This window comes from Polypterus senegalus, chromosome 2 (genome assembly GCF_016835505.1).
Source record: "Polypterus senegalus isolate Bchr_013 chromosome 2, ASM1683550v1, whole genome shotgun sequence".
NCBI classification, from domain to species: domain Eukaryota; kingdom Metazoa; phylum Chordata; class Cladistia; order Polypteriformes; family Polypteridae; genus Polypterus; species Polypterus senegalus.
In genome coordinates this window covers 185,741,573-185,758,787 of record NC_053155.1, presented here as the reverse complement: position 1 = coordinate 185,758,787, position 17,215 = coordinate 185,741,573, and the positions used below count along the sequence as shown (strand labels likewise).

Sequence of the window (17,215 nt, the reverse complement as noted above, 5' to 3'; positions counted from 1 at the left end):
AATCAACAATATTTTAGAATAAGTTCTTAAAGCACCAAGGAAGCAGCTCTTTCCGCATTTCTTTTTCTTCTCCATTCATCTCTATTGCCCTTTTAAACTAATCAATTTAGGTATGTTTACAAGCTTTAAGTTTTACCATGCTCTCTTTCTTAGGGGTGAGGGTTAAGTTGTTTTCATCCGATTTTTTTTTTTGTAAAAATTGATTATTTCTATGGAATGATTACAATTATATTAATAAAATAAAAAAAAAAATTCAATTGCATCATCAAAAAATTGACTTGAGTAAACCGGGGCACCAGCGAGCCCCAAACCTCAAAACAATCACACAAATGCAGTACCAAGTTCAAATAAAATGGATGTTTATTAACCCCAAAGAAGTAACCAAAACACACTAATCTCTCTCACAATCTCTTCACAATTCCTCTCCTTTCACCAATGCACTGCCCTCCTCCTATTAAGTGATGCCTTCCTTCCTCCTAGTTCCAACTAGTCTGGATAAGGGAGTGCTGTCCCTATTATTGTCCCTATGCTGTCCTGGGAGTACTTATAGTGTCAGGATTGCTTCCTGTTGGAAGTACTTCTGGGTCATATGGAAGTCCAACAAAACATGAAGCACATCTCCCTGGAGTGCCCTCTTGTGGCACCTGTAGACCCCAGAAGGGCTGGGTACCAATATCCAGGGCCGCTTCTATCTCTGTATCTCTGTATTTCCCTCTGCAGTTCGGATACCAGGGGCCTCATGTATAAACGGTGCGTACGCACAGAAATGTTGCGTAAGAACTTTTCCACGTTCAAATCGCGATGTATAAAACCTACACTTGGCGTAAAGCCACGCACTTTTCCACGGTACCTCATGCCTTGTCGTACGCAAGTTCCCACGCTCGGTTTTGCATACTGGCGGCACCCAGCGTCAAAGCAGTGCTACTGTTCCTGTGTGGTTACTCATTATTTTCCTGACGCGGCTTTATAAATACACTGAAACTAACCGCATATTGTTTATTATTGTAACGCATCTGATTGTAATTAACTTGTAACAATATAATGGTCCAGGGAATAGCCATAGTATTCCAAATACCATAACTGCTTTAGCGTTGTTACTCTCACTGCACCTTCTTCTTTCAGCTGCTCCCGTTAGGAGTTGCCACAGCGGATCATCTTTTTCCATATTACTCTCACTGCAGCACTCGGAGTATTTATATCACTGTATCTGAGTGTGAATCACAGCAGCAGCTGATCGGAAAGAGAATTATCGGTATACAGCATCAGGCACACGCTACCTCAGCCACGGCAAAACGTTTTAAAGCCTTTCCTGTACAGACCTCGCAGTTCAGAAAAAGTTTCATCCCAAGAACTATAAACGCACTCAATCACTGCTCCTTGTAGAACTGTTTGTACTTATAAGTACAATCACCCCACTGTAAACTTGTACTACAGTTATAATATTGCACAACCTGAGCCACTTTATAAAGTGTGTATTTACATATGATGACAATATCATTTTTAAGATGAAATGCAGCAAAATATGTTTATTATATTATACAGGTAAAACTTTAACTTCATTTAAATAATCTATATTCTTCACTGGGACTGGCGTGAAGGATAGAATAATTAAACATGTACTACGAAAATATTTTAATGTTCCTTAAACTTTTTAAAGAATCAGTGCTCTATGTTTACAGATGGCTTAACATCTATTACAGAGCTGATTGTGTGGCAATCGGTTACTTGGAGAAAGAAAAGCAAGAACTGCATGGGCGGCCACGTCAATATATATTGAATATAAAACAGAAAGAGAAAATAACGACACAGCTAAAAATGCAGCGGCAAATTTCGACAAAAGTTAAATGCTTGTGTCATGAGCACGAGGCGGCTAGTGTCTGCAACGGATGTGGCTATCCGCCCGGCATAAGCTACCTCACTGACATTGGCGGCTTAAGGAGCCACGATTCTTTTTCTGCCCAGTGCCACCATAAACCTAGAGCCGCCCCTGATACTGCTGCAATAAATAATTTCATCGATGGTCGTGCACAATCGCTGCGCTGTAAAACCCATGTTTAATAACGTGCTTTAACTCTTAATGATATCACGTATACATCTCAGTATTTTAGTTATTCAGAGAGCTGTAATATCACGAATGTAATGGATTATGTGTACAGTCGGAGGAAGAGAGCCGGTTTAAGAAGCAAGTAGTGATTCACACACATAGATCACATAGAAGATCAAATACAAAACAAAGCATTTAACGTGCTACTTTAATTACGATGTGATTTGAGAAACTGGTTAATTAAACGATTTTAAGATGAAGTTTATGATGTTCTACTTTAATGACAAAATAAACTATGTGATTAAAGTGGAAATTTCGAGATTGAAGTTGGCATTTCGTGCTTTTTTTCCCCACTGTGCCTTTTTTTTTCTCTGTACCCTAAAAAGCTTTCATATGACACTCAGACGGTAGGCTACGACTCGCCTTTTCACGGTGACTGATATTTGAGCTTTCAAGTTTCTCCAACACGCTATGTCACTCGATCAACTTCCTTTTGTTGATTATACCACGGTTTAATTAAACAAATAGTATATTTTTCCTTTGCCTCCACTTGGTATTCGCTGAAATTCTTATATTTTCCCCCGTGCTTTTCCCATTGTCTTTTCACAGAAGGCTGAGCTTAAGGGTGATTTACAGTATATTGATTTGCATATTCAAAGAGGCGTAATTCTGGGAGGAGTTGGGGCGTTACCTAAAGCGCGTGCACGAGCGTTAGTTTTCACGCTGATCAGGATTTATGTAGCGGGAGAACGTGGAAGTTGGAGTACGCACAGATTCCTGCATCTGGATTTTTCTGTGCGTAAGCACATTTCGGCTTTTGTGCTTACGCCATGTTATAGTGCGAGTTCTACGCACGGCGTTATACATGAGGCCCCAGGAGAAGGTGGGAGCGGAGGATGCCATCATCTATATGCTACAACGATCCCTCTCCCACCTGGACAGAGGCAGTGGTGCTGTAAGAATTATGTTTTTGGACTTCTCTAGCGCCTTTAACACCATCCAAACTCTGCTCCTTAGGGACAAGCTGACTGAGATGGGAGTAGACTCACACCTGGTGGCATGGATCGTGGACTATCTTACAGACAGACCTCAGTATGTGCGTCACGGGAACGCAGGTCTGACATTGCGGTCAGCAACACAGGAGTGCCGCAGGGGACTGTACTTTCTCCGGTCCTGTTCAGCCTATATACATTAGACTTCCAATACGATTCGGAATCCTGCCACGTGCAAAAGTTCGCTGATGACACTGCTATCGTGGGCTGCATCAGGAGTGGGCAGGAGGAGGAGTACAGGAAGCTAATCAAAGACTTTGTTAAATGGTGTGACTCAAGCCACTTACACGTGAACACCACCAAGACCAAGGAACTGGTGGTGGCTTTTAGTAGGACCAGGCCCCTCATGGACCCTGTGATCATCAGAGGTGACTGTGTGCAGAGGGTACAGACCTATAAATACCTGGGAGTACAGCTTGATAACAAATTGGACTGGTCTGCCAATACTGATGCTCTGTGTAAGAAAGGTCAGAGCCGACTATACTTCCTTAGAAGGTTGTCGTCCTTCAACATCTGCAATAAGATGCTGCAGATGTTCTACCAGGCGGTTGTGGCGAGTGCTCTCTTCTACGCGGTGGTGTGCTGGGGAGGCAGCATAAAGAAGAAGAATGTCTCATGCCTGGACAAACTTGTAAGGAAGGCAGGCTCTATCTATACTAATAAAAGGCAAAGCCCTCACTGACTGACTCACTCACTCACTCACTCACTCATCACTAATTCTCCAACTTCCCGTGTAGGTGGAAGGCTGAAATTTGGCAGGCTCATTCCTTACAGCTTACTTACAAAAGTTAAGCAGGTTTCATTTCGAAATTCTACGCGTAACGGTTATAACGGTTAACAACGTTCACCATGTTGAACTTTCTTATTTATGGCCCCATCTTCACGAAATTTGGTAGGTGGCTTCCCTGTGCTAACCAAAACCGATGTACGTATTTATTTCAGTGGTGTGATGCCACTGTCGGCCGCCATATTGAACTTTTCAACGGTCTTTGTTACTTATGGGCCCATCTTCAAGAAATTTGGTACGCGGGTTCCCAACGCTAACTGAATCCTACTTACGTACATATATACGTCAATAGCCTGCAGCTTGGTCACTGTGTGAGGCGCCGTTGGGTCCCCCATCCCAAAACCTCCCACGTTGTTGGCTGCCTGCCTATATAAGGCAGTCCATCGCTCTACATTCCCTTCCTTGCTTCGCCACGGGATTCAAGTCTCCATGCTGATAACTACAGCCTTTTTATTTACTCCACGGCTCCTCCGCTGTTTTTTTGTTCGTTTATTACGATTATAGTTATTGTTTAGGTATTTTAGACTTACTTTACATTGTTCAGGTACCCATTTCCTTTATCATTCCAACCGTATCCCCATTAACATGACTCTCAAAAGCTGGATGTGAAGTTATCGATGAAACTGGTGGTATGCTTACAACGCTTGACAGATGCCGAATGTCACTTCAACACAAGTCCTGCAAATACTGTCGTAATTGAAACAAACCACGAAACTCAAACCGATTATGACAGCAGCAATCCAAGCTGTGAGATTTGAAACAAGATTACTGTTCACATGGCCAACTGTACGTTGCATGCTCAAGAGTAAGCTCAGCGCACAGCTTGGTCATATTACATCCAGAGGGCCGAACTCAAAATGTGGTATACAAAGAGATCCTTAACAAATAATTATTGGTATATTTTCTCTCAGTTTAAAAAGGTTTAATTTTCTTCTTAATAAAAATGTTAAGGCAGTACTTTGTCAGCTAAGCTGGTATTTTGCTAGTGTATATATATATATACTAATAAAAGGCAAAGCCCTCACTCACTCACTCACTGAATGGTTCACTCACTTATCACTAATTCTCCAACTTCCCGTGTAGGTAGAAGGCTGAAATTAGGCAGGCTCATTCCTTACAGCTTACTTACAAAAGTTGGACAGGTTTCATTTCGAAATTCTTCGTGTAATGGTCATAACTGGAACCTATTTTTTTGTCCATATACTATAATAGACTTCTGCTCGATGCCCGTGGCCACGTAATTTAGTGCCTGCCCATATAAGGCCGTCCGTCAACGGCAATCCAATAGAAACACTGCCGCTAAATATTCATGGGTGAAGGACTGTGCTTATGCAGAGGAAGATCAGATGGTCAGGGTGGTGTTTGGCACAAACTCAGCGAAACTGTGAGAGAAACTTTTAAGTGCCGGGTCTTAGCTAACATTAAATACAGCCGTGGACATAGCACGAGATGGCACCAGCACAGCTGGGAACCTTAGATGCATGTACACCAAGCGGCTCACATGAAATGACGCAGTGCACAGACAAAAAGCAACAGTTCCAAATAGTGCTGAACAAAAACCGAATTACACAATTGAGAAGGCAGCAAAAAAATATGAAGCGTGTGATACATACAAGCATATTCATAAGTGCAGCTACTGCGAAAACAAAGCACACGGTGGAAAAGGTCAATGTCCCGCTAAAGGAACACAATGTAAAAAAAAAAAACCTGTGCATGCAGTATGTCATGTCTCAGATAAAAAGGAAGACGAGCTGTTTATTGATGCAGTAAGAAACGAATCGTTGAATGAAACCTGTTATCTTTACAATGATTGACAAACACGGAATGTAACTTGAACACAAAACATCCTACAAATACGAACCTGATTGAAAGAAATAATGATAATCAAATCCTTGATGACAGCAACACTCATAACACTCACAAAACAATTACTGTATATTGACAATCATCTTACGTTATTTTTAAAATGTTCCCTTTTCTTTTTCATAACTTCTTTAACACACTACTTCTCCGCTCCGAAGCGCGGGTGTATTATATATATATATATATATATATATATATATATATATATATATATATATATATATATATATATATATATATATATATATATATAAACTGCTCAAAAAAATAAAGGAACACTTTGAAAACACATCAGATCTCAATGGGAAAAAGAAATCCTCCTGGATATCTATACTGATATAGACTGGGTAATGTGTTAGGAACGAAAGGATGCCACATCGTTGATGGAAATGAAAATGATCAACCTACAGAGCCCTGAATTCAAAGACGCCCCAAAAATCAAAGTGAAAAAATTATGTGGCAGGCTAGTCCATTTTGCTAAAATTTAATTGCAGCAACTCAAAACTGTACGCAGCACTTTCTATGGCCCCTGTGTTCTTGTATACATGCCTGACAACATCAGTGCATGCTTCTAATGAGATGACAGATGGTGTTGTGGGGGATCTCCTCCCAGATCTGGACCAGGGCATCACTGAGCTAATGGACAGTCTGAGGTGCAACCTGGTGGCATTGGATGGACCAAAACATAATGTCCCAGAGGTGTCCTATTGGATTTAGGTCAGGAAAGTGTGTGGCCAGTCAATGGTATCAATTCCTTCATCCTCCAGGAACTGCCTGCATACTCTCACCACATGAGGCCAGGAATTGTCGTGCACCAGGAGCCACTGTACCAGCATAGGGTCTGACAATGGGTCCAAGGATTTCATCCTGATACCTAATGGCAGCCAAGGTGCCTTTGTCAAGCCTGTAGCGGTCTGTGTGACCCTCCATGGATATGCCTCCCCAGACAATCATTAACCCACCACCAGACTGCTCATGCTGAATGATGTTACAGGCAGCATAATGTTCTCCATGGCTTCTTCAGACCCTTTCACTTCTGTCACGTGCTCAGGGTGAACCTGCTCTCATCTGTAAAAAGCATAGGGCACCAGCGGTGCATCTGCCAATTCTGGTATTCTATGGCGAATGCCAATCGACCTGCATGCTGCTGGGCAGTGAGCTCAGGGCCCATTAGAGAACATGGGGCCCTTGGGTCACTCTCATGAAGTCTTTCTGGTTGTTTGGTCAGAGACATTCACACCAGTGGCCTGCTGGAGGTCATTTTGTAGGGCTCTGGCAGTGCTCATCCTGTTCCTCCTTGCCCAAAGGAGCAGATACAGGTCCTGCTGATGGGTTATGGACCTTCTATGGCCCTCTCCAGCTCTCCTAGAGTAACTGCTTGTCTCCTAGAATCTCCTCCATGCCCTTGAGACTGTGCAGGGAGACACAGCAAACCTTCTGGCAATGACACGTATTGATGTGCCATCCTGAGAAGTTGGACTACCTGTGCAACCTCTGTAGGGTCCAGGTATCGCCTCCTGCTACCAGTAGTGACACTGACTGTAGCCAAATGCAAAACTAGTGAAGAAACAGTCAGAAAAGATGAGGAGGGAAAATGTCAGTGGCCTCCACCTGTTAAACCATTCCTGTTTTGGGGGTCATCTCATTGTTGCCCCTCTAGTGCATCTGTTGTTAATTTCATTAATACCACAGCAGCTGAAACTGATTAACAACCCCCTCTGCTACTTAACTGACCAGGTTAATATCCCATAAGTTTCACTGACTTTATGCTATGTGTTCCTTTAATTCTTTTGAGCAGTATATACAGTATATATATATATTTATATATATATATATATATATATAGTGAAGTATAATGGCCCGGACACACACAGGCAGACACTGGTTTAGCCATCACCACACATTTATTTACAAATATATAACAAAGTCAAGTGCACCGCCACCAAACCCCCCAAAGTCTAGGCTCTCAATAGCCACTGTCTTGAAACACAACACACTCGGGCCTCTCCTCGCCTCCTCTGCCTCGACCTTGTCTTCCTCCTCACCCGACTCCAGCCTTGATTGCAGGGCGGTGGCTCCTTAAGTAGGTAGCTGAATGGTGACTACACCCAGCCACCTGCGACAATATATACCCCAATCTACATACTCTCAAATAGACAAACCACACACCATGGCGCAATGGTAGAGGCTTCGCCTCTAGCGCCGATGTCCGAGGTTCGATTACCGAGAGGGGGTGCACTGAGTATGTACGCGCGCTTCCCGATTCATTTTACCCTTCCATCCCCTTGGTTTGAGACGTATGAAAAAATATGCGGTTAACGCAGAAAGACAGATCACCAATTGAAGCTTTAGGAATAATGGATACAAAGCACGTTCCTAAGACTGATCAGAGGCAAATTTCATTTCAAAAGACTACCCGCCGGAAGCCTTGATAAAAGCGTGGTTTTGTGCAAACTGTCCAAATACGAACCTGATTGAAAGAAATTATAATCAAATCCTTGATGACAGCAACACTCATAACAGTCACAAAACTATTACACTCACAATCATGTTACGTTATTGTTAAAATGTTTCCTTTTCTTAACACAAGCACAGCTGAGAAGCTTCGATGCATGTACTCCATAACGTGTTAAAAAAAGTAACGCATTTAATCACACTTTCAATTCCAAGCAAAGGGGAACTTTTGCCAATGCATCATTTCCTGGTAAATCGATTACTTTGATGCACACATCAGAGCTACAAAAATGTTAGAGTCGGAATAAAGTGCGTTCCTACGACTGATTGGAGGAAAATTTCATTTCAAAAGACTACCCGATGGAAGCCTTGATAAAACCATGGTTTTGTGCACACTGAAAAGCAAGCAAAATTAGATGCATTACAGAAAGCGGACTTTGTGGCTCTTACTGGGGAACATTGGACTTCCGTGACCGTTATTAATTTTAATTACATCTAATTACAAAATGTTCAATGATCACACTGTTTTAGCCTAATGTACAAAATAATTTTGGCTAAGGTTACTCTGAGTTTAAAGGTGAAACCGGTCAAATTACCTTTTATGTTTCTGCCTTATTTTTTAAGAAGAAAAACTGCAGTTTATGTTGAAATTTTTGTTATTATTATTAAAAGACAATACCATTCTGAAAATGTAGTTAAAGTACTTAAAATACCACTTTATTTTTAAGTCTGCCTAATTTTAGCCAGGGATGATATTTTTGTTTCTGTTTTGAATTGAAATGCAGTTTAAAAGCATTTTTTTTTTCAGAAATTAAAAGAGCTTGAGTTTACAATATTCATGTCCATGTCTATTATTTGATTCTGTCGCCCACTAAAACCCTTTTAAATTAAAAAAAAAAACATTTGCGATTTGGGGCAAATTTTCATGTGTGATTACATACGATTAATCAAGATTAATTATTACACAGCCTCTAATTAATTAGATTTTTTTTTATATTATATATATATATATATATATATATATATATATATACATACATACATACAATACAGGCCAAAAGTTTGGACACACCTCCTCATTCAATGTATTTTCTTTATTTTCATGACCATTTACATTGGTAGATTCTCACTGAAGGCATCAAAACTATGAATGAACACATGTGGAGTTATGTACTTAACAAAAAAAGGTGAAATAACTGAAAACATGTTTTATATTCTAGTTTCTTCAAAATAGCCACCCTTTGCTCTGATTACTGCTTTGCACACTCTTGGCATTCTCTCGATGAGCTTCAACAGGTAGTCACCTGAAATAAAACCATTTATTTCAGGTTAACAATGGCTGACACCAATACTGGTAGCTAACAGGGTGCTGACGGAAATTGGACTACTGTTGTCTGAAGGAGAAAAAGAGGGGGAAGTGTGTCCGGTGGCAGGAAGACAGGAGGAAAGTGTAAGTCGGGGTAGGAACTTTGAATGTTAGCAGTATGACTGGTAAAGGGAGAGAGTTAGCCGATATGATGGAGAGAAGGAAGGTTGACATATTGTTTGTGAAAGGGACCAGATGTATAGGGAATAAGGCCAGGCATATTGCAGATGGATTCAAATTGTTCTCCCATGGCGTGCATGGGAAGAGAAATGGGGTAAGGGTTATCTTGAAAGAACAGCGAGATAGTGGTGATTGGAGCAGATTTCAAAGGACAAGCTGGTGAAGGGAACAGAGGGGATGAGGAAGTAGTTGGTAATTATTCTGTTAAAGAGAGAAATGCAGAATGTCAGATGACTGAGGATTTTGTGAAAAGGATGTACATGACTGTGGTAGATACATATTTTAAGGAGAGGGAGGAACACAGGGTGACGTACAAGATTGGGGGAAGATGCACACAGGTGGATTATATGCTATACAGGGTCAATATGAAGGAGACTGGAGACTGTAAAGTGATGGGAGGAGAAAGCAGAGTTAGGGAGCATAGGATGGTGGTCTGAGCCAAGGATCAAATGGTGGAAGCTGAAAAAGGAAAACTGTAATGTGGAGTTCAAAGTGAAGGTAAACAGGCACTAGGCCTAAGTGAAAAGTTACAAGATAGCTGGGCAACTACAGTGGAAGTGGCAATGGAGACAGCTAGATTTGTGCTTGGCATAAGGAGATATGGCATAAGGTGAAAAGAGGGGTGCCAAAGGTTAAAGATAAGGTGTATGATAAGTTGCATGAAAAGCTGGACACTAAGGAGGGAGAAAAGGACCTGCACCGAAACAGAGAAACCAAACAGGGAAGGATGTGTAGCAGGTTAGGGTGATAAAGGATAAAAATGGAAACATACTCACAAGCGAAGACAGTATGCTGAGCTGATGGAAGGAGTACTTTGAGAAGCTGATGAATGAAGAAAATAAGAAAGATAGAAGGTTGCATGATTTGGAGATAGTGAATCAGGTAGTTTAACGGATTAGCAAGGAGGAAGTAAGGACAGCTTTGAAGAGGCTGAAGAATGGGAAGGCTGTTGGCCCAAATGACACACCCTTGGAAGCATGGGGCTGTTTAGGAGAGACGGCAGTAGTGTTTTTAACCAGATTGTTTAATGCAATCTAGGAAAGTGGCAGGATGCCTGAGGAGTGGAGACGTGTAGTGGTACCAATATTTAAGAATAAGAATGATGTGCAGAGCTGTAGTAACTACAGGGGTATAAAATTGATCAGCCATATGGGAAAGAAAAGTGGAATTTTGGTTAAGAATGATGATTAGTGGGCAGCAGTATGGTTCTGTGACTGGAAAGAGCACTACAAATGCGATGTTTGGTCTGAGGGTGTGGAAAGAGAAATATATAGAAGGCCAGAAGGAGTTGCAGTGTGTCTTTGTGGACTTTAAGAAATAATATGACAGGGTGTCTACAGAGACGTTGTGGTAGTATGAGGAAGTCTGGAGCGGCAGAAAAGTATGTAAAAGTGAAACAGGATATGTACAAGGGAATTGTGACAGTGGTGAGGACAGCAGTGGGAGTGATGGATGCATTTAAGGTGGAGGAGGGATTACATCAGGGATCTGCTCTGAGCCTTTTCTTATTTGCAATGGTAATGGACAGGTTGACAGACAAGATTAGACAGGTGTCCCGGTGGACAAGATGTTTGCGGATGACATTGTGATCTGTAACAATAGAACATTCGAACAAGCTAGACAAGCACAGATCAATCACCCCAACATAGCTTGTCAGTCATGTCTACCTAATTCTTCTAAAAAAACATCAAGTCTCATTTTGAAAGTCCTTAAAGCCTTACTGTCTATCACACTACTTGGTAGCTTATTTCAAGTGTTCTCTATGTGAAGAAAAACCTCCTAATGTTTGAATGTTTGTGCGAACTTTACCCTTAACAAGTTTCCAACTCTGTCCCCATGTTCTTGATGAACTCATTTTAAAATAAAAGTCTTGATCCACTGTACTAATTCCCTTCATAATTTTAAAAACTTCACTCATGTAACCTCTTAATCTTCTTTTGATTAAACAGAAAAGGCTCAGCTCTTTTAATCTTTCTTCATAATTCATCCCCTTTAGTCCTAGCTTCTAATGAGATGACAGATGGTGTTGTGGGGTATCTCCTCCCAGATCTGGACCAGGGCATCACTGAGCTCCTGGACAGTCTGAGGTGCAACCTGGTGGCATTGGATGGACCAAAACATAATGTCCCAGAGGTGTTCTATTGGATTTAGGTCAGGAAAGTGTGGTGGCCAGTCAATGGTATCAATTCCTTCATCCTCCAGGAACTGCCTGCATACTCTCACCACATGAGGCCAGGAATTGTCGTGCACCAGGAGCCACTGTACCAGCACAGGGTCTGACAATGGGTCCAAGGATTTCATCCTGATACCTAATGGCAGCCAAGGTGCCTTTGTCAAGCCTGTAGCGGTCTGTGTGACCCTCCATGGATATGCCTCCCCAGACAATCATTAACCCACCACCAAACTGCTCATGCTGAATGATGTTACAGGCAGCATAATGTTCATCTGTAAAAAACATAGGGCACCAGTGGTGCATCTGCCAATTCTGGTATTCTATGGCGAATGCCAATCGAGCTGCATGCTGCTGGGCAGTGAGCTCAGGGCCCATTAGAGGACATGGGGCCCTTGGGTCACCCTCATGAAGTCTTTCTGGTTGTTTGGTCAGAGACATTCGCACCAGTGGCCTGCTGGAGGTCATTTTGTAGGGCTCTGGCAGTGCTCATCCTGTTCCTCCTTGCCCAAAGGAGCAGATACTGGTCCTGCTGATGGGTTATGGACCTTCTATGGCCCTCTCCAGCTCTCCTAGAGTAACTGTTTGTCTCCTAGAATCTCCTCCATGCCCTTGAGACTGTGCAGGGAAGTTGGACTACCTGTGCAACCTCTGTAGGGTCCAGGTATCACCTCATGGTACCAGTAGTGACACTGACTGTAGCCAAATGCAAAACTAGTGAAGAAACAGTCAGAAAAGATGAAGATGGAAAAATGTCAGTGGCCTCCACCTGTTAAACCATTCCTGTTTTGGGGGTCATCTCATTGTTGCCCCTCTAGTGCATCTGTTGTTAATTTCATCAACACCACAGCAGCTGAAACTGATTAACAACCCCCTCTGCTACTTAACTGACCAGATTAATATCCCATAAGTTTCATTGACTTTATGCTATACTCTGATTAAAAAGTGTTCCTTTGATTCTTTTGAGCAGTATATTTTCTGGGCCTGGTGATTTGTTTGATTTCAGCCTATTTAATCTGAGCAATACTTCTCCCTCTACAATTTCCAAATTAGGGTTAAACCTGGCCGGTCCTAAACTCCCTGCCCCCCATTCCTTAGTTTAAACAATTCTCGTCTAGCCTACTCATATGCCCCTTAAATTCATTGGTGCCCCTTTGGTTCAGATGTAATCCGACGTGGCAGAACAGGTGACAGACAGGTACTAGCAAGAGTGAAAGGAAAGGTTTACAAGACAGTAGAGAGACCAGCTATGGAGGTGGCAGATTTAAAGATGTTAAGATTTGCATTGGGTGTAATAAGGATGGACAGGAGTAGAAATGAGTACATGAGATGGTCAGCTCAGTTTGGAGACAAAGCTAGAGAGGCAAGATTGCATTGGTTTGGACACATGCACAGAAGAGATGCTGGGTATATTGGGAGAAGGGTGCTAAGGATACTGTTGCCAAGCAAGAGGAAAAAAGGAAGGCCCAAGTGGAGGTTTATGGATGTGGTGAGAGGGGACATGCAGGTGGTGCGTGTGACAGAGCAAAATGCAGAGGACAGGAAAATATGGAAAAAAATGATCTGCTGTGGCAACCCCTAACAGAAGCAGCCAAAAGATGAAGAAGAATAAAATTCCAATGCACATTTGACCAAAAAGCACTATATTAGCACTGTTCTGAAATATACCCTGTACAGAGTCTGTAAAATATGACATCACAAAATATAACAGGTACTGATGAGCAAAAGAGCAGAGCTTCTTATCAAATACAGTTTGGCTAAATCAATGATAAAATTTATTGTTCATTCAATTTCACAAACATGAAAAGTTTTTTTTTAAGTATTCACATTTTTTTCAGGAAAGAAAGAAACACACGGCACCTGCAGGGTTTAGAAACACTGTACACCCCTTTTGGACCCGTATTTTTTTCTGGAAAGGGTCCAAAAACTGTATTTTGAAAATTCAACATGGCTAAACACAATTCACAATAAGACAAAAAGATTTATGTTCAGAAAAATGATGTAATACAAATTAAGTGAGAACAAAATGCTATAGCTTCAGTCTTATATGAGATCCAGTTTTTGCAAGTGATATTTAAACTGTGTCGCAGATGAGATGAAAACACAATGGGTAAAAGGGGTTTTACATATACTGTACTAAATACTTTTCTTCCTGGGTTAATTCCACAAATTTCAGTGGTCATGAAACATCATAGTTTTGCAATTTTAGCATTATTTTGCAATTTGCTTGAACAGCTGGCTTGTCACTAATAATAGGCAAAAAGTACGACCCCCTCCACAAACCAGGTTCCACAATTGATATGGGGAAAAGCTATCGGTCTTTAGGACAAAGAAGATTTCAGAAAGTTTAAAAACAGAAGAAAGAATGTTTCTCTCCACACCTCGTGTTTGGCTTTTATGTCAATTTTTTTTTTGTCATTTTAAAATTAACACCTTTTAAAGAGATGTACTGTTATCTAATATTAATTTTATTATATAAAACACTAAATTTTACAGCAGATTGGTTTTTCCAAAATCATTTATTAAAATAATACTCTACCCTCAAAAATGATATTTTTTTTTATTTGTTACCTACCCTACGTTGGTTGTAGAAATGGCTGGGAAAAATTCATAACAGATCTAAGAAAGTTTCTCATATAATGGGATACTGCTTAGGACCAAACCGGACATTTGCTGGGCAACTGCAAACAATATTAAAATGTTCATAAAAAATCTAAAGTTATTCATATCTCATAATTTGTCAGTTTTCCAGTCTTATGCACCCAACGTCTAAAACATTTATTTTACAGTAGTGCACACAATTGTGTGTAGAAGCAAATCTGAGCTTTTGAATTAAAGCTAGAACTCTTGTGCAATGAGAAATGTCATGATGAAATAATAATAACTAGTATTATTAGAGCAAGGAGGTCATATACAAAAAGAAGCAATATTGAGGATCAATTCTGAGAAATGATAGACAGATAGATAGATATTTGTATGTGCAAGAGGAAATTTAGGTTTAACAGAAGCTCAGTATAAAAATTAAATATTATAGGGTGCTTTCATAGGGGGATTCATATCTACCACTAACTCCACCCCTAGTAATGTAAAGTGAAAAGCCACAAAAATCAAAAGACATATTAATAAATAAACAGTGGTCTCAAGTCATAAGAACTTTCGTTATATTTATGTTTAAGTGAAGATATTACTAAAACTTAATATGTAGAGAGATAACTCACATTGGCATTTACAGTATATTGGCTTTAATTAAATGAAAGCAGCAGGAAATTACGTTACCATCTGCAATTCAGCAAATCAGCCATCTAAACAAAGTATACAAGATGCAGTTCTGCCAAAATCAAAATATTCTACAATGGAAAAAAGTGTTAACAAAACTGCTAAATTGCCAACTACTTGAATACAGTATACTGTTACTCAGTTAAAAAAACATGCAGCAAAAAATGATTTCACATCACAACAAAGAATCTACTTTAAAATGATGTAATACAAGCTGTCAATAAAGCTCTGTGGCATTTGTTATTCAGCTACTCTTTTATTTTTACTATCGTTCTCGTATTTGTATGGCGTGGTAACTACCACTTGATTTATAATTTACCTTTGAAAGGATTTATCTGGTTTCTCTTTTACGTCTTCACATACTTCCATCTCTTTTTTTTTTTCATACCATAACCACATACGAATTCTCATTCACACCAGGCCAATACAAATTAGCCAGTTAACATAACCTGTTCGTCTACTGAAGGAGAGAGCAAATCAGGGCGCCAACTAGAAATTCACACAGATACATGGAAAATGTGCAAACTCCATCAAGACCGTGGAACAGACACAGTCTACAGCTAATTACCTCATTCCGCACTTTTATTTTATTTGGATAAAAACATTCAATAATAAGATAAATAAATAGGGTTAATTGATCACCATTTATATGATGCCTCATCTAGGGGTAGTTCCCAATGGAGATTGCCTCCAGCCTAGGAAACTCGAAAAAACTGAATAACTAAAAAAATTAACTTTAATCAGATGGGAAACATGAAGGCCCACGCGCTCTAGCACGTGCCATAATAATGTTCTCAATCAAGCACATACACGCTCACGATTTAAAGACCATTTTCACGCAGTTAAAACATGAATAATCTGTAACAGATGAGCTTATTTGTTTGAGTGTTTATTGTGTTCAATGGTTTAATTGGAAGGTGAGAATCAGAGTTGCTGCGCTCAAGTGGCACTGACATAAAAGCTCGCTGAGTAACTAAAGTTAAGTACTCTTCATCAGTGAAGAACATCAAGTTTTGAACAGTGTCGGAGGAGCAAACGTATGAGGTTTTTTCTTTATTATTAAAATAACCACTGTCTTTTATTGTCTGTAATATATGAAGGGTGCTTTATTTTTAAGGAGGCGCTACCTGAAATGGCAAGAAGTGTGTTTATTTCGGTCCAGAAGCACATCGAAAAGAAGAAAGGAGTTTATTCTAGCCGAATTTATAAAGCTGTGAAGCAAGTAAGATTTTATGTGATGGCTGAATTGAGTCTTTTTTTTTTCTAGTCCACAAACCTGCGCCTTTTCTTCTACTCGTGCATTTTGTAGGGTTCTGGCATCACCGGCATTCTGGCGAAAACTACAAGCCATTCGGGCAATGACTACCTGCGCCTTGTAGCCTCTGAAGCCGCCCGTTTGGCCTTGGGGAACAAACGAAGAGCCATTACGTGTCGGGAAATACAGCGCGCTGCTCGAACCCTGGCACTTAAGGACGCCAAGTTGGATTCTGCAATTTAAATTTTAAATTTTGTGTGTGTGGTTTGTGTCCATATTTAAATAAAGCTTTTTATTTACTTACTCGTTAGTAGCTTTTTTTTTCCTCCTTCGGCTGTGTGCGCTCCATAGTGGGGAGAGTTGCAAATTAGTGTACTGCAGCAGGAACGTTCATCCTCGATGGGAAGGTGAAACTGAAAGGTCAACGGCGTAAGACCGGAGCAGTGCGCTTTAACTTTTTGTCGGGTTAAGTGTCCATGGAAAGCTTGCCCCACTATCAAACTAGTGCTGTGCGAATTTTTTTGTGATTCGGTTCAAAAATCTTAATTACTGATTGTGTTCACTTTAAAACCAACTGGCTATATTCTAGAATATTGCAACAACTTTAACCACCAAACAATATAGAAAGCAACAATTTTACACCTTTATTGAAATTTGACAACCAGACCAACCTGTGAGAGCCCTAAAATATTTGTAGTTTAAGATTACTCTTCCTTCTCTCATATCCCATCCTTTCTGAGGCAATCTGTCATATATAGTTCATTGGTG

General features: G+C 40.5%; 1 protein-coding gene and 1 long non-coding RNA gene across 2 annotated transcripts in view; one reads left to right on the top strand and one right to left on the bottom strand.

Moving 5' to 3' along the window:
* The window catches only part of rs1a (retinoschisin 1a), a 50,450-nt gene extending 34,899 nt beyond the window's left edge, over positions 1–15,551 (bottom strand). The window contains exon 1 of the mRNA XM_039746295.1: positions 15,512–15,551. The gene's annotated coding sequence lies outside the window, so the exon portion shown is untranslated. The remainder of the gene's footprint in view (positions 1–15,511) is intronic.
* A 565-nt stretch (positions 15,552–16,116) lies between these two features.
* Positions 16,117–16,750, top strand: LOC120524652. Its single transcript, XR_005632804.1, has 3 exons — positions 16,117–16,229; positions 16,310–16,414; positions 16,502–16,750. It is a non-coding gene; the product is annotated as an uncharacterized LOC120524652 (long non-coding RNA).
* The last annotated feature ends 465 nt before the right edge of the window (positions 16,751–17,215 follow it).